This window comes from Centrocercus urophasianus, unplaced genomic scaffold, assembly GCF_019232065.1.
Source record: "Centrocercus urophasianus isolate 14NV4802_14NV808 unplaced genomic scaffold, USGS_Curo_1.0 seq_10, whole genome shotgun sequence".
Lineage (NCBI taxonomy): Eukaryota > Metazoa > Chordata > Aves > Galliformes > Phasianidae > Centrocercus > Centrocercus urophasianus.
The window spans coordinates 29,476,761-29,494,577 of record NW_024884142.1 but is presented as its reverse complement, the minus strand read 5'-3'; the positions used below and the strand labels follow the sequence as shown (position 1 = coordinate 29,494,577).

The window sequence follows — 17,817 nt, the reverse complement described above, 5'->3', positions numbered from 1 at the left end:
GCAGCTCAGCTGCTGATTACCCAATGTATAAGTTATATATACGGCATACAAGGGTATCTCTCTCCTCCAGCATGAATAAATCCAAATGTTTCCATTAATTACGTGTTGCCCTGCCTCTTGCAGTGCAGATTGTGTTTCACTGCTGGATGCTTACTCCATTAGCACAGAGAGCCCCTTGTACTGTCAGCTTTTTGGTGTTAGTGGGGGGGGTTGCTGCAAAAAAAAAAACTTGGAAATCAGTGCATTGGGTTATGGATATCCTAACAACACAAGGCTAAGAAGAAAAGAGAGTTGTGCTTATACCACAGGGAGGATGGAACCCATATCTGTGTTCTTGTCCTCATTCTGCACCCACAGTATTTCTGCTTTCCTCTCTGTCGGCATCTGGGCACCTGCTGCTTGTCCTTGATAGTGAGTTTGGATGCTCTGGACTCACCACACAGCCTCAGACAACATAGGAGCTGTTTCCTTGGTTGCTGTTATGCATTCCGAAGCCCACAAATGAGAATCATGGCAGAGGAAAACAAAGTGATATATGTGCTTAAGGGACTTGCAATTCCCATGGCAGGGCTAGTGAAGTAGTACTCATTTCAAAGAGAAGACAATCTGGGTGATTTTTCTTAATTACTGTTTACCTAAATAAATAAATAATGCATATTCATGGCTTTAACTAAAGTAACTGATGTTGAATTGTTTACCTCTCCAGAGGATAATTATTAGGGTGGGGTGGGGGGTGTACCAATTAATAATAAAACATCTAGACAAGATTACGGAATGTTCTGATTAGAATAGTAAACATTATGCTACAAATAAATGTAAATGCATGGAGCTGCCTTGAATTAAGGAAAAAAAAAACCAATACTTTGCTATCCAAAGAAACACGCTGAGCAGCAGCAGCTCAATTGAAGGGGCTGTCGTCTTTAAGCTATTTTATATCACAAGGAGGTTGTTTCAGCATAAAGTTAGCTTCCTTGGTATGTTGTCCCTCTGCTCTCATCCAGAACAAAAGCACACAAATACTGGCATTCACACAGATTTATGCAGCAGCTGTAATACCCATCAGCAGCGCTTTGAGTCTGTTGTGCGTTGATCCTTAAGCCCAGTGACAGAGAGTGTTTCATCTGTTTATATCAGTAGTAAACAAAACCTTCACTTGTGCTGTGAGCCTTCCTTCCACCTCCTTCACACAGTTCTTTGAATGAAATTCTTTGCTCATCTGAGAGTTTTAAATTTGGACCCATCTTTTCATGTCTTTTGGCTATGGTTTCTTATCCAGCTAATCAGCTCAAAGAGAGCCTGTGATGTGTATAGGATTTCTGTGGCAGCTGCATACCATTAGGCTGAACGATTTAAAAAAGCATAATTGTAGTTTAATGCAGTAAATACAGACCAATCTACTGGTTTAACTTATAGTAGCAAGAGAACCGAGCCTTGGACTGGAGAGTGCTTGCTTGACTCTGCACAGATGGAGTGTGCAGGGATGGTGGAGCTGGCCTACCCCATAGTTTTATCAGTCTCCAGCTCTTTTGGACCAACAGAGGAGTGCAATTGAGCAGTGTAGTGCAACTGCACAGGGCTAGGGGAAGAAAATGAGTATAGAAGATGAGCAGAAAGGAGATTGTGATGTGGAAGGGCTGGGCTCTCCCTGCTCAGCTGAGTCTCTCACAGCCGGTTTTAGAAAAGCAAGATGCTGTTCTCTCCATGCCTTTCTCTAACATGGGCCCCAGAGGGAGAACTTCGGGGGATGAAGGCACCCCAACCTCCTCTAGACGAAGTCGTTCCATTTTGAGGCAGCGTCAGGAGTGCCTAGTGCGCTCTCTGGCACTTCTGCCCCTGGCTACTTTCTCATCTAGAAACCGAAAAGAGGCTTTTCTTTAACTGGAAGTGCGGTCTGACTGAGATGTGGTGGAGCTTTCCCTCATGTCTGTTGTTAGTGGAAGTGCCTGGCTGCACTCCGAAACAAAACATGATGTCGAGGAACAAGAGCTGGCAGAGGGGCATGATGAGCTGCATCATCCCTGCCAGAGATGGCAGGAAGGGCCTGGTGATTCCAGTCCTTCTGAGTTCCCTGCAGCTCCTTCTGGCTCATGATTTTCCCTGTGCATGTTTTCTTTTTCTGCTGTGGTGGCTTTTTCCCTGACCAACCTGCTTGCTCTGCAGTGTCTGTGAGCAGTATCCACACCAGAGGACAAGGATGTTTACGCTGGGATAAAGCTCTTCATCTGCATCCTGTTCCACATGGCAGAGGGGCCAATGTCATAAGAATAGTTATTTTTCCCAGCTGAAAAAACCTTTATGGGTTCCCTGCAAAAAGATTTCTGTGGATAGAAATACCCATCTCCACTGCACATTATTTTTTTCACATTTCTGAGAGTTCAGGCCATGCACTTGCTGGTGAAGCCGGCAGCAGCCATACCCGAGGTTGTGCTTGGAGTGCTGAGGAGGCGGCATGCGGCGGAGCTGTGCACGCTGTGTGCGTGGCACAGTAAGCCTGATAGCAGCTCACGATTAATTATCTGCGTATAAAAATTCCCCTACTCACTGTTTTGCTGTTAGAGACTTACTGGCAAGATTTATGGCTCTGGTGAGCATGAAGTACCATTTCCTTTTTCTCAACATTACTGTGTGTAGCCTTGCTGGCTTTTCTTATTAAACAGACCTGAGTTCACACGAGAGGGAATGTATTTTTGAACCCCTTTCCCACTGTGATTCTTCCTTTCTTCTTTCTTTCTGTAATGGCAAGTGAAAATAAGCCACAAAGCATTTTAATTCCTTTTGACTTCCGCTTGCTTGGCAAGGAGATGTAGAATCATCCTCCAAGAAAGGCACACCTTTTGCTGCTCTGCATCTCAGGGCGGTGTGAGATGCACGAGGTTCACTGTGTCTGCTATGACTCTTTTGCTTCTTTTTGCTGTAGCAAGCTGAAATGGTCTCTACCATCTCAGAGAGGGAAGAGTGGTATTTGGTGTCTACTTTGTGGAGTTGGTGATCTGAAAGGGAGATGGGTTCTGGAGGAATCAAGGTCAAGTTCAATAGACTGTTCAAGCTGTCTTTCAGCAGCACCTGTCTGCTCAGATGATGTGGTCACTGCTGGAGCCAGAAAACTAGGCACCATTTACCTTACAGTTTGATGTGCAGTTATTTTGTTCAGCGTTTATATGAGCTGAAATATAATTCTTTCGCTCTGTGCTAGAGCACAGGGGACCATACATGCATCTTAGAGAAAGACTGTCTGTTTCTTCTTACCTAACATTAAGTATGTCTGTCTTCATTTCACACTCTAATGACTATTAGACTGAACTTCCTCAGCTGATGAATGCTCCTCTGACTTCACCCTGGTCAGAAGTCACCTGAAAATCACTTTCTCTGAAGTTGTGAGATGGTATATTTTTTCCTGAATACAAAGGAAAAGGGAGCAATGTTGAGCTATTGCCATATTTTCCAGTCAGAGTCAGACATAGTTATTTTTGTAATAGAGCTTAGAGGAAAACCAGTGGAAATGCCAGACGAACTTTCAAAAAAAAAAAAAAAAGAAAAAGAAAAGAGTTAATACTTAAATATTGTTCATCTTTCACGGTGTTTACTTATCTGTTTCCCACATGCTGAACCTTATTGGAGAGTTTTTGTGGTTAACTGTGACCTGTTCTTTCATTCAGCATGTTAACTGTTTTCTCATTTTGCATTTTTAAAAAGAAATTAGTAGTAAAAGTCTGACTGAGATAATTGTTCAAGCACTGAGTAGGAGCACCCTTTCAACAGGACAGGCATAAATCCTTGTGGTTCACATGCATTGGGGCATAAATCCAGTGAACTGCGTCATTTAGTGCCACCATGGGAAGCATCCTTACCCAAGAGATTGAGCACTAGCAAATCCACAATCATTTTCAGAGGCTGCAGATTCTGTGACAGCAATTTCATCCTTATCACTGAACCATCATATTTTGTCCAGCTCACATGTTTGTTAACCAAAATCTTTAAGGAGGAATATGTCAGAAGCCTGGATTTTTATCATATTTAATGCAAATCTGACTTTTATCATATGTTGGTTTTATCTGTTTCGGATTTTTAGTACTTTGCTGTGTGAGGCGTAAGTAATCAGATTGTGTCATTTGGTAGCATGTTGTTTGGGAGTTGTCTCAATGAATCTGTTAACTTCCTTCTACATCTAGCCATCTTTTCAAAGGTCATACTACCAAGGTGAAATGTTTTCAGTGGTGGCTTTATTTTAAGTAAAGTATATTTCAGTATTAAAGTCAGTCACATTTTACATGACGTCTTAAATGTTCACGCAGTACCATCTTCAAACTGCAGTCTCCCACCCACCTCTTCTAGCACAACCTGCCTGATGTGTCAGAGTTAACAGCAACTAGAGAACAGGATGGAGTCAAAAATTCCCCCCCCACACATCCCCGGGCCCTTTGAGGGTTTTCCACTTAAGCCCTATTGGCACTGTTAAGTGCAGCTGGGGAAAATCCAGTTTGCAGACTGGAAGACTCCCCTGCCAGCACAGAGCAACAAAAACTGCCTTCATCTTCATCCAGTCAGCTCTACGTCTCCTGATGAGTTCAGTTGTGGTTTCTAGCCAGATTGATTGCTCCCATGGCTCTGCTATTATCTGAACACAGCCAGCTCAGGTGTGGGGATCTTGTGCAGCAGAGATGATCCTCGTGGTGCCTCCCTGCTCAGCACTGTGCACATGAGCACAATGTGAGCAATGGACAGGTGTTCTGCTTCTCTTTGGTAGAACCATGAGAGTTACCAGGAATAAATTAAATGCACTGATAGGTGAAGCAGGCTGTGCATGTTTTCTGGTGTAGCTACAAAGATGATCTTGGGTTTAATTTACAGATTTCAGGAGAGATCCCATACTAGATGTCAGGAGGATTGAAAGTGCCTTCTCAGCCTCAGGCAATCCTTCCAGCAGTTGCAAAATACAAATGTTACACCGAAGCTGTTTCAACCAGAAAGAAGCATTCTTCAGCTTCACTTGAAAACATACAAAATGTAAAGAAAGCATGTTTGCTAATCTCTCATTGCATGTAACAGACAGGGATCCTTGGTGTGACTGGAACTGGTTTCTACATGCTTTTCTGTGGCAAACATTGTGCTCCATCAAGTGCGACAAGACTTTAAAAAACCCAGATTCTGTTTACACATTTGTGCTCACTCTTCCTGTTCTCTGGTGTGCAGCCTTCCTTAAAAACTGTTTTCTCCTGCCTATGAGAAGCATACCAGCTCATCTTGTCACACGGGCTCATTTCATTTAGCCGTCATTTTTTGTGTCTGTGTTGTGAAAGTTGGCGTGTAAGCTAACCCAGCTGTGTGTTACTCACCTCCCTCACTGTCTGCCCAAATTCTCTGATTTTCTGATGCATGATTGCACTATTTTCTGGGCTTGAAAAATGTTTCCCACTAACCAGAGCAATACCCAGGTGTATTCATCTTGCTCTTCTCAAATCGCCTTTCTTGTTTTGTTCATTGCAAACTGAAGAACTTATCAGCTTTCCTCCTCTTAAGCGTCAAAGCTGCTGCTGTTTCACACTAACAACCTCTCTTTGAAACATACCCACTGCATAACAAAAATCCAAGCAGAAAGTTTTTTTTCTTGCAGTAAAGATGTCTTTAGCTTCATCTTTGCCTCTTCTAGAGGTGGTGTCTGGTGCATCTTCCTTTACACTGGCATTCTAAAGAAAGGGGGAAAAATATAACATATTTCAAAAATGTGCAAGAGGTTGTTACAATGTGTAAGTTAAAGGATAAAGAAAAGCTTAGAATGTCTTGTTTGAAGTGTTATTTTATTAACATTCTTTTGCATCTGTGAAGGCAGATGCTTCTTCTTAAAATAAAGACAAGATTTTCATGCGTTCACCTTGCTGCAGGAGTTGAGTCTTGGAGTTGGCACTGGGGAATGATCTTGTGGTCTCTTGTGATCCAGTTGCATCTGGCCCACATGCACAGGTCTGGGCTCTGAGCAAGGCTTGAGAGTGCATCTTCATCCTGCACAGGATCCAGCTCTTCCTGAGCTTCAGGCCTGGCCAGCCAGCATTTTAAATGCTGAATCTTTTCTTCGTTAGATGTCCTTTTGGCTCATCATTTCATATAAGCTCAATTTTCATGTATTCTTTTTATGCTTTTAGTAATTGTCTTGTTTTGGAAAGGAAATACTTTTAGAAAATGGAAAGCATGAAGCAGCCTTCGTGTTTAACGTAGGCGGGGGTTAGGTTTCATTCTACCCTAAACTGACCCCTCAGCCGAGAGATTCCTGCTTTCATGTTTTAGATCATGCGTAAAACCTGATGCTGTCTGGATCATCTTGTGTGGGACAAGTATATCTAGGGGACATGGGGAGAGATATGCAGCGAGACATTTGCAGAAGGGAATGAAATGTTTGGGATGTAGCCTCATGCTTTCTTACAGCAGTGAACATCAATCACACCTTCTCAGAAAAGTGTGGCACCGAGTCTTCCTTTCCCCTCTCTTTTTTTTTTGTTTCCCTCCTCCCCCACTTCTATTTATTCTCTTTCTTCTGATATGCCGTGGCAAATGCGGTTTTAGCTCAGAAAACTAACTTGTCCTTGAAAATACAGACACTTCCCTGATTTTATTCCTTTGGCCATTGACTAAACGGCAGTTATTTTTGTTGTACCAGTGATTTACGGCTGAACAGATTTGCAGTTTATATTTTTAGTTTTATAGGCAATTTAGATAATGTATATTTGTAACCATAAATATTTTGTCCTCTTACAGTCTGTCAATGAATGTTATGCCCAGTTGGAGAAAATTACATAAACTAAAGAGATGCAAGCATTGCTTTCTTAGAGTAGCCTCACGATTCTTTTCAAGTACCTCTATAGGTAATGCTTAAACATAGCAGAATTTTTATCATCTGTTGGTAAATCACCTGGACGGGTGCCATCCAGAAGAAATAACCTACTTTTCTTAAGTGATCCAGTTCTCTACAAGTCTCAGAGTAGAATGTTGTCACATCAACGTTCGGAAAGTACTGGACTTTTAAAATCAAGATCTGCATACCTATTTAAAAAAAAACACACAGATTTGCTTTCAATGTGCAGTTTGTGTTATTCTTTGGCTTGTTTCTGGAATCAGTAAATATTAAAAAAAAGCGAGAGTTGCTACTGGAAGGTTAATTTTGCAAATTGCATAAAAATAACAATAGATTTTAGTAAAAAATCTAAACATAGTTTTTATCTGTCTTCTTTTACATCTTGCATGAGCTGTTATAATTCTGCAGATACAGCACTTGCAGTGATCCTGGGAAGGTACATATGTAGCACTGCTTGTTTGGCTGCTGTCCCCTTCTGTTCAAAGGCAAATACTCCATCTTTTCACTCCCAATCACCACCTTCAGTCAAAGCAATACTATTCAAGCATTCCCATACTTTTCTCCAGCTGCTTACACCTCCTCTTATAGCCTAGCCTGATCTGAGGTCTGAGCCCTTGAGTATCTGTGGCAGCATGGTGAATTGCCGATAGGAACATGCACATTTTGCACTCTCTCCAGTTTTTGTTTTGACACTGGCTTGCAGTAGCTTTCCTGTAGTATGGCTGGAGGAACATGGCACACATTGCATTAACCAAAGGACACCGGACTGCACTAGTGGTTGGTTGTTTTTCTCTGAAGTTACACAGAATAAAATGGAAACCAAGGGACAGATTTAATGTTAATGACATAAATTCCTTGATAAAATCAAAGCCTTGACGAAAACAAGTATTAGTTAATCTGAAGTCTATTAGATCATCTTTTGTTGAAAGGCCATTCTGGTGTGCTGCTTGAGCTTCTATAGTATGTGTGCACAAGTATGAGCGTATCTACAGTGTGATCTGCTAGAACAATCACTGAGGTATTTTGTTTAGGCACTACACTAATACAAGAAAAAACATAGTCTCTGTTATAAAGTGACTATTGTTTACTGGCAAGAAATATGCAATGGACACGATGCAATTGCCATGTTTGACATAAAAACCTTCTATGTTAAAAATAAAGTCACACAGAATCACACAGAATTGTAGGGGTTGGAAGGGACCTCCAGAGATCATCGAGTACAACCCCCCTGCCAAAGCAGGTTCCCTACACCAGGTAGCACAGGTAGGCAAAGTCCCTGTATTGTTTTCAGAATTAGAAGGAAAAAATGGAGGGCTTTTGTAAAGATTTGATATTTGAATTTTTTCATGGCTGCCTTTGTTTTATTTTAGGTTGATATCGACTGAGTTGCCAGCACATTGCCCTGCAAAGCTTTGGAGGGCCACTTCTTAATGGATTGCTGTAGCCTCTTAATTTCTCCGCTGATCCTGTTCCCTGCATCGTGAGAACAATTTAGCCAGCACAGAACCTAGAAAAATTACATGTAAGTCATGACTCAAATTCGTTTCTATTTAAAGAAGAAAAAATGGGCTTGGGAGGCAAGGTGAAGGCAGTAAACATTGTACTTCAGAAAAATACTGTAAAAGATGTAAATGGCAAACATTAAGTGGTGAACAAATTGCTGTTGAAATAGTTACTTGCTTTTTTCACTTGGGTGCTGATTGTCATTTTGAAGCCTTCTCTAAGCGTTTTCTGCTGCCATAGTAAGACTTAGCAGAAGGCACTTAAAATAGCTTCTCTTCATCCCATCTCCCTAAGATGTTTTCTCCACAACTTTGTATGTTTGCATGCACGTACCTTGGTGTACTGGGTTGAAGCCACACGTACTCTATGTAATTTTGGAGGCCAGCAGCATGACTATAGGCATCCTTGTATTTTTCCCATCATGAAACCCATAACCTCCTCTTTTGCCATGGTTTTCATAATGATTCCTTTGGAGAAGCCCTGGGGCTGTGTTGCTTCTCCTTTCCAACCGCTGCCCTGAAGAGCTCTGTAAGCATCAGTAGTAACACTGTCAACTCCATCTCCTTCCAGTGAGCTTCCCATGTGGGGCACAGAGCTGGCTGCTCCACCAAAAGTCAGGGCTGACATACATCAGTGACAGGCATCAAGAATGCTGCCGCCACAGGGTGTTTATCCTGGCTAGTAGTGTGGCTCAGGAGCCTGCAGCTTTATTAGTAGTTGCCAGTGAAATCCCATTGCTTCTTGCACATCGTTCAGGAAGGGACACTGCATGGACATTGCATGTCTGCATGTCCGTAGAAATATAGAAATACATAGAAAAATTGTCTGTTTGATGTAGGAGAAATGTGCTTGGCTGTAAAGTCTGTAGTAGATTGGAGAAAGCTGTGCACAGATTTATTAGAGATAAAAGGAGCTGGAGACCTTCCTAGCACCACAATCTGCATGTTAACTCCTTGTGTGTGTTGAATGAGTAGATGTGTCCTGCCAGGTTGCAGAGCACACATTTCACCCCATCATGTCCAAATTCTTCTCTGAGGCTTCATGAAGCTTCATTCTGGGAAGCGTCACTATTCTGGAGGGGAGAAAATGGGTTGACCCTTTTTAATCTGTCCACAGTCCTAGGTCTTCTGGGAGGGATCTACTTGTGGAAGAAGCCTTTGGAGTGCTGCAAGGATGGCATGGATGTGGTGGTCTGGGCAATTTAGAGGATGGGACACCCGTCTGCTGCCAAGCTTGAAAAAGGCTTGAGCGCAATTTTAGTGTATATTTATATATACAGTATATTTATTTTTATGTTTGTGTATATAATATACATATACGTAATATATAAAATATGTAATAATGTACAATACAAACGTTTATTTGTTTGTTTGTTTGTTTGTGAGTGAAACCAAAATCTCATTGTGGTTGGGAGGTTTTTTTTCCTTCTGGATGGTGCTATGGAGCACAAAAGGCCACCTGAATTAAAGATGATAGAAAATTGTAGTTCATAGTGTTGAACTCTCTAGCAGTTCTGCCTTAAGAGTAGAAGAGAAAACATGGAGAACAGGAGAAATCTTGCATAAAATCCATTGCCCAGCTTCAGAGCTGGGGCTGCTCGGGTCATGCCCTGCTGCCTTTAAGTAGCAGCAATGCTCCTTGTCTTGATGCATTCAAATCCCACATTGCTCGTGCTGTGCACTCTCCTGACCAGGCACACATGACAGCCAGCAGCTGGTCGGATAACTCCACCAGAGAGACTGCAGAGGAATGCAGGGAATGAGTGGTCGTGCTGGTGCAAGGCGTGGTACTCGCCTCTATAAGGACATCTGCTGTCCAGTGACCCCAGAGATGATCTTAAATCTTGTTATGCTGACTGTGGCTTCTGAGTGTGTCAGAGCCATAGCTACCAAGCAGCAAAAAGGCAGGACCAAGAATTTCTTTGAAACCACTGGAAGGTGGGAGAGAATGTGGAGGTTCACAAATGAAAGTAAAAGAGCAAACTGTTTTTTTCTTTGTCAAATAAGCAAGGTTGGCATCCTTCGCTTGTTTTTTCACTGCAGTAATAAATGCATACAATGCAGCATAATAACTAATCAAAGCAGGATAGTGAAGTCAACCACCACACTAGTTCTGGTCAGTTTTTCTTGGGTGCTTGCTAACACTGTTTTTAATCTTATGAACACATTTGTAAAATTGCTTCTCAAAAAAATGTTGTATTTTGAATTGACAGAATTTTTATGAGAAGTATACCTTATGTGAGGTACTTTGCTTATGTGACACTAAAAGTAGTGCTCAAAACAAAAAATGTTGCAAAAGGAGTGACAGGTTTTTTACTGTTAATGGGAACTCAGTTTTTAAAGAGAAGAGATGTCTTTTGGTATGACAAATCCTGGCAAAAATAATAGTGAAATAGGAGGCATTTGAGAAGGATAGAGTTGAGGGTTGAGATGAGTTGGTAGAAATGACATTTGCTGTGAAGGAGGCCTTAGAAGGTGTTGATTTGATTCTATTTTCCAGAAAAGGGAGAGTCTTGCCATTTCATTGTGAGCTAGACAGTAAATGGTGCAGTTATTAATCAAGCCTCTGATAACAAGCATCATCTGACTGCTTGAGAACCGTGGATCTCCCTTAAAACACGTTTTGCCTCTGTCTTAAGGGAAGAAAACTTGAAAATAAGAATTGTAACAGCTAGGCAGACAGAAACAACGCTTTGTTCACTGGCCCTACTTAGCAACATTCCCATGGGATTTGGACTCCCTATGAACAGTTTTGCAGGCTTTTCTCATGATTTTTGAAAAGCCTGTAATTAGGTATCTGGCAAATTCACTAATAGAAACCCTTTCAGATGAACTGACTTTAAAAATTGCATCCTTTTAGTGGACTTGAAGAAGTAGATAGAAAGTGGAAGCCTCTTGTTCCTTGTCCACAGCCAAAGCAATCTGGTAGAAGTGCATAGGCAGTTTTTTCCTGCTGCTTCTCATGTTGTGAATAATCAGAAGTCTCCATTTCCAAGAGTAAAATCACGTTTAAGGACCAAATAAAATTGAAAAATCAAAAGAATTCTGTAGAAGCTGTCATAAAATGTGTACCTTCCTTATTTATTTATATATTGATTCTTACTTTATCTGTGCACTTGAAAGAGGCTAAGCCTCTACAACATGCCAGAGGCTCTGACTCCTGGAAAGCTCCAGTGCGGTCCCGCAGGTTGTCAGCTGTGCTTGGGGTGGCAGTGAGGGCAAGCCATCAGGTGCTGCCTTGATTCCAGTGTTCTTCACAAGCCTGCTGTCTGGCTTTTTAATAACAAGTTCTGCTTGTAGCAATTACTTTGTTATAGCAATTCTGATCGGAAGAACTGCATTTTCCCTTGTTAATTAGCCCTGTTGGAGAGAGCTTGACCTATCTATAACAACAATCATACCATTTCTGCTTCTCCCTAGCTGCCATATATTTTGTAAGCATGTGTACCTTCCCTCCCTGCCACTGATTACTCAGTTTTTGTAATACTCAGGATGCTTATAGATTTAATCCCCATTAAAAAAATATGTATTGATGCTTTAATTTAAAGCAGAAGGCTTCTCTCTCATTCTGACAGAGCAGATTGCTGAATGCTGTTACAGCGAACGTGCCAAGATAAAAAAAATATTTCTCCAGGTCCCCTGGGAGGTAATCATGGCAAGGTCGGACCATGTGGATAATGAGGGAGTGCAGGCATTGAGGAGAAGCTGCACTCTTGGCTGAGTGGCTGAGGAGCAACCAGTGGGCTGCTGAGGCTCTGTTGGGGCTCTCACCGATCCTGCAGCAGATGCTGGGGCCGGGCTCTGCAGCTGCCCTGCCAACACCACTGCTGAGCCACACAGCACTTCACAGCAACTTCAGCACCATTCTTACGTTTCCCACTTTGTTCTACCTGCTTTTTTTTCCTCTACAAGAGGCAAAAATAGCATACCAATCAATGGCAATCCAAGTGCAATAAATTGTCCTAATTTGTACTACTTATACAGCGCTGAGAATTCAGCAAGGACCTCTAAGTGCTTTGTTCCAAAAAAAGCCCACCCAAAACTCAAACTCAGAAAACCTCTGCAAGCGAAATTCATATTTGCTAGGTATGAGTTCTCCAGAATATTTTAATTTTAAAAAAACCGAACTCTTGAGATTTGTCTTGCAACCATCTTGCAACCGTAAACAATGTAAAATTTGAAGATGCAGATTTTGATGTCATCCGCCTACTACAGGGACTGGGGAAAAATGCTGTCTTTTTTTAAATCTGTTCTGAAAGGTCAGATAATTTCTTCAGTCAGTCAGCCAGCTTTCTGAAGGTGAAGTTGCATCCCCTTGAAAATCTACTTACCAAACACTCATCACTCTGGTTACCAAATCCAACCGTGGTGTTCCCAAGCAGCACAGCTGTTGCTGAGGTCACCTGTGTTTGTACTACGTAGCAATCACCACTAGGATTCAATGTGAAATGTGATTGTATCAGCCACCAAACCTCACTTTTAAGCGAAAGCCTCCCTTGATCCTGGTATTTGTGTTTCTGTGTGGTAGCATGGAGCTGCTTGTTCTATTTTCAGGCTCAGTTTTTTGGGAGTACTCATGTTGGACTTCAAGCATAATGAAGATGCAAGGAAAGGTGGTCACTCAGCTCTTGGTGTGACGCTGCTGGTGTCCGCACTGCTGGTGTGGGCTTTTGTCTTGACAGGGGCTGCCCCATGCTCAGAGGTACATCTGTAAGAATGGGCAACTCCTCTTCGTGCTGAGCTATGCCATCTGTGTTTTGAGGAGTTTCACATTGGCACATGTCACTATTGTGTCAGAGTGCTTTCTGCATCATACTGGTGGTAGCAGTGATGCTACTTAAAGGACTTCATGAATTTTCTGTTATGTTTTCTTATTGGCGATTGGAATCTGCCTGCTGGCTTTCTGAGGGGTACTTGCAAAGTCCAAGGGTTGACAAGTGGTCAGGGGAAAGTGTCATTTTTCTGGTAGAGAAGGCATTTTTTTGCCTTGATCTTGGCATAGCAGGTGGTGGGCTCTGCCCACCAGCCCCAAGGCAGAGCTGTGCACTGCTCCAGGCATCACCCTCCATGGGGGCTTTCAGCAGCCTGCCCTGGCAGCCCTCCTGAGCTCTGCACTCACTGCTGCCACAAAGCATCTTCATAGATGCATAGAGTGGTTTGTGTGGGAAGGAACCTTATAAATGTTGTCTGGTTCATCCCACCCGTTGTAGACAGGCACAACTTTAACTAGATTAGTTTGCCCAAAACCCCATCCAGTCTGGCCTTGAATGCCTTCAGGAATGGAGCATCCACAGCTTCTCTGGGCAACCTGTTCCAGTGCCTCACAGCTCTCATAGCGAAGAATTTCTTCCTAACATGTAATCTAAATCTACTCTCTTTTAGCTTAAATTCATTACTCCTTGTCCTTTCACTGCAAACCCTTTTAAAAAGTCTCTCTCCAGCTTTCTTGTAGGCCACCTTAAAGTACTGAAAGATCATTATAAGGTCTCCCTCAGCCTTTCTTTGCAGGAGAAGTGCTCCTGCCCCCTGATCATCCTCATGGCTCTCCTCTAGACCTTCTCAAACAGCCTACTGTCCTTGCGCTGGGGGTTCAGATCTGAATGCAGTGCTCCAAATATGGTATCATGAGAGCAGAGCAAAGGGGCACAATCACCTCCCTCACCCTGCTTGCCATGCTTCTTTTCATGCAGCACGAGATATGATTAGCTTTTTCCATTGGAAGCACACAGCGTTGACTTATATCCAATTTTTCATCCACCATGTTCCCAAGTTCTCTTCTCAGGGACGCTCTCAAGCTGTTCAGCACCTACAAGTCTTCCTACCATCTCGGAGAGCCGTCCTTTGCCCGCTGACTCCGTGTCACCTGTGTGATGATGCTGTTGTGTGATGATGTGTGGTGCAGGCGATGTTTTTGCTGCCACAGGTGATGGGCTGCATGTGTCAGCCCAGGGCATTGAGTCATAGCCATGGCACTTCCCCTTGCCGCTAGGATGCGACAACCCGTGCACCCCTGGGGGGGACGACAGCGTCCTGCCTGCTCCCCCACCTTCCTACAGGACAGCCTGCCTGCTGCCACCGTGCATTTTTTTTTTTAATAAAATGCTGCGAGAGGGTGATGGTGAGCTCAACTTTCTCTCTAACCCAAACCAGCGAAAAGTAAAATCCATCTTACCACATCAGTTTTGTTTTCACTGCTGTTGAAGTCGCTCCTTTCCCTCTGGCAGAGCACTGCATAGTCATTACACGCCCAGTTTGGGGGTGGTGTGGTTGTTAGCTCAGCGGTGTATGACCCATTTATTTTCATAATACTGAGATACCTGTGCTTCTGTAGCGCTCACCACACATTCCTGTGCCCCAAATCATTGCCAGAGAAGCCTTTACCTGCTTTCAGCAGCACTGCGCAAAGCATCAGATGCCCAAAGCAGCCAGTTAAGCACCTGACTTGGTGCAGGCTGCAGGAAAATGGTGATCACTGAGGTCTAGCCAGCCATTAGTGGGCAAACTAAGGGCAGTAAAGCTGTATTTGTCTTAGAATATCGGGTTAAATGCAGATTACTAGCCTACTACAGAACAGGTTTCCTGCTGTGATTTGCGAAGAGTTCAAATGAGAGTATCAGGCTGCTTTCCTGGCTACAGTGCTTTGCATTCTCAGAGACAGCAAGATGATTAATAACAGTGCATTGTTAACTCTCCCCATCTCCAGACATGGCCTCACCTATACTCATATTTAGCCTGATAAGACAGACCTTTTTTCATTATTTCTTTTTTGCTCTGTTAATTGGGTTGGCTTTCTGCGGATTTTCAGATGATAATTAGGCTCATGCTTGTGTTGCTTTGCAGAGCTGGTTAAATGAAAGAATCGGGCACAGGAGAGGAGGATAAACCAGCATTGTAGTAGATACGGGAGTTTTATGGATAAAATTAAAAAGTAATTTGCAAGGCGACTTGAAGTAAAGTGGATTTAAACATTATGAGATCATATTTGACAGCAATTTGTTTGAAGTTCTTCCACTATGATGAGTGTAAAGGGATTTTTTTTCTAATTGCCAGTTTCTGGTAGAGTATTCAGCATATTTTCTCACAGGTAAGTGAAGTATTAGCTCCTTTTACAACATTAGTTTGGGTCTGGATCTGGGGGAAAGAAACAGAGTTGCAGAGAGGCATCTTCTCCAATTTGTCATTTAGGTGCTGATCAGCAATCAGCTAATTTAGAGAGAAACTTTACCAAATAAATGAGGGAAAACAGTTAATTACAGGTATGAAAATCCTACAGGATCCTTGGCAGAGGAGGTACAATATCTGCCCTTGATGGTTACCAAGATATAATAACACTCTAGGTACAAATTGGAAAAAAAGAAACAGCAATTAACTACTTTGCATCCCTTGTTCAGATGAGCCATGAGTTCTGGGTTTTTTGCGTTTATATACTTTTGCTGTAGGTGCTGGAAGTGTGGGTGGCCAAGAAGAAACAGTGGTTACAATAAGATTTTCCATTTATTGCCCTTTGTGTACTACTTAAAATAAGATTCAAGTGCTTCAGAATTTGTAGAGCAAGCATAATCATCCTGCTAGCTCTGATGACTGGCTTGTATGCAGCTTCATCTCTGTCCGGTGAGTGAGTCCTGTGCTTAAGTACTTGTAAATGTGTCTGTTGGAATGTGAGATAAGAGATTATTTGCAGTGTTGTCTAGCTGTGTTAATTCATCAAATTCATGTTTGCTTTTTTCAAGGAGTTGTGCTTAGTGCATAAGTGAGAAGTAGTGATGAAAGAGTTTTGGAAGTGGAATTGTTCTGCTATCTGGAAAAAAAAACAGCTCTAGAGAGGGTTGAAAGATCTTTAAGTCAGCCCTCCAAGACCTCACTGACATAACTTTATCCAGAACTTCATCTTCTGGCAAAAAGTAAAGAAGCAAATAAGAAGGAAATATATACAAAGTCTGCTGAGCATTAAGAAACAAATTCTCAGTGTTAACTTTTGGCACATGAAATCCTTTTGGTTTCATTTTAGGGCGACGATATTGAAACACACTGTCTTGGTGGCTTTTCCAGGTAGCTGCACCGCTTAGAAGTCCGCTAAATTAGCTGAGATATATTGAGCTACTAAATCTGTTATGACCACATTAATTGATATGTCAGCTTGTGGCCAAGAGAAACATTACAGAGAGGTGTTGTCAGCATCTGCAGGGAAATTCATAACTTCATGGTCTAAGGTTGGGTGCTGTCCCTGCCTCACACGTTGAGTCGTCGTGGCATTTCCAGAGGATGAGTGTGCCTGAGTACTCATGGACAAGTAGAGAGAGCTGCCATTCGGGAGCTGAGGAACCAAAGGTACAGGGGCTCAAAACTCATTTTCTGTTGTGTGTCAGCTCAAGCTTCGCTGCCTTCTTGTCGTTTTGTGACCTTTCCAGGTTTTTCAGGCTTCACAGGGTAGCTGCAGCTGGGTTAAGACAATAGGTTTTCGCTCTGAGTAACGCTGCGTTGCGCAGAGGATGTGGTGTGCTGGAGCCACTTAGAGGCACACGCGCTTGTTCCATGGAATATTGATGCTGTCGGTGGTGAGTCTTTCATTATGCAATATGAATTCCCTTTAAATTACCTTAATGCAAACCTCCTCTTCTCCTAGAAGGTGAGTGCCGCGCATCCTCGCTGCCTTACTTTTGCCTCTTTGCTAAAGTGCATAGTTCTGCTCTCACATCTGCACACGTCCACTGGACCGGCTCCTGCCTTGATGCAAAGTGCAGAAGGCAAGAGAGCTAAGGCAGTAATCAAGGCTTTAAATATTTCAAGTGAAAATGGGGAAAACTTCAGAAATAATTAAGTTTCTGTAGTGGTGTTTTCTGCAGGGAATTGCATTACATCTGTTACAGTAATCTGCACGTCTCAATCCTGTAGATGACCAGGTGCTGACGAGGAGTGTAAACATTTGGTGTTATTTTTTTCCGCGGAATTTTCCCTTTCTGATACAGTTGTGGAGGTGGTTCTCACCCCCCTTTCTGGCTGGGTTCAGACCCCACTGCTTCACAGATAACGCCAGGAGAGTGCATGTCATGTGACAGCAGCACCCGCTCTCTGCTCACCCGTCTGTGCTTCCCAGCGGGACAAGGCAGCCTGGTCCCATCCGGGGTATTGCCACGTGGGTTATTTTTAGAGCTGGCATTGTGCAGCCAACAGTACGCGCCGCGGGGATGGTGATTTTTGTCCTTGTATGGTGATGACATTTTTAAGGTGTTTACTTTTTTCTAAAAGAGGCAGAGGGGTCTCTTTTTGATCATTTTTAACCACTTGCAGGGCTGCTCGGTGTAATCTGTAGGTCTGTGTGTTCTCTGTGTTGTCTGAAATGAACAGGCATGAATTAGGATTAGAGAGGGACACCAAAGCAATGTGATCAATTGAGATTTTCACCTCCAGCAACCTGCTGGCTTGTATAGCAGAGCGTCTTCTACCTCGGGAAACCCCAAGCTTGTTTTGTTC

The 17,817-nt window shown here is 42.8% G+C and overlaps 1 protein-coding gene across 2 annotated transcripts in view; it reads left to right on the top strand.

Moving 5' to 3' along the window:
• The window catches only part of BACH2 (BTB domain and CNC homolog 2), a 184,867-nt gene that overhangs the window by 91,598 nt on the left and 75,452 nt on the right, over positions 1 to 17,817 (top strand). For both annotated transcript variants that reach the window (XM_042816053.1, XM_042816044.1), the window contains one exon: positions 8,215 to 8,366. The gene's annotated coding sequence lies outside the window, so the exon portion shown is untranslated. The remainder of the gene's footprint in view (positions 1 to 8,214; positions 8,367 to 17,817) is intronic.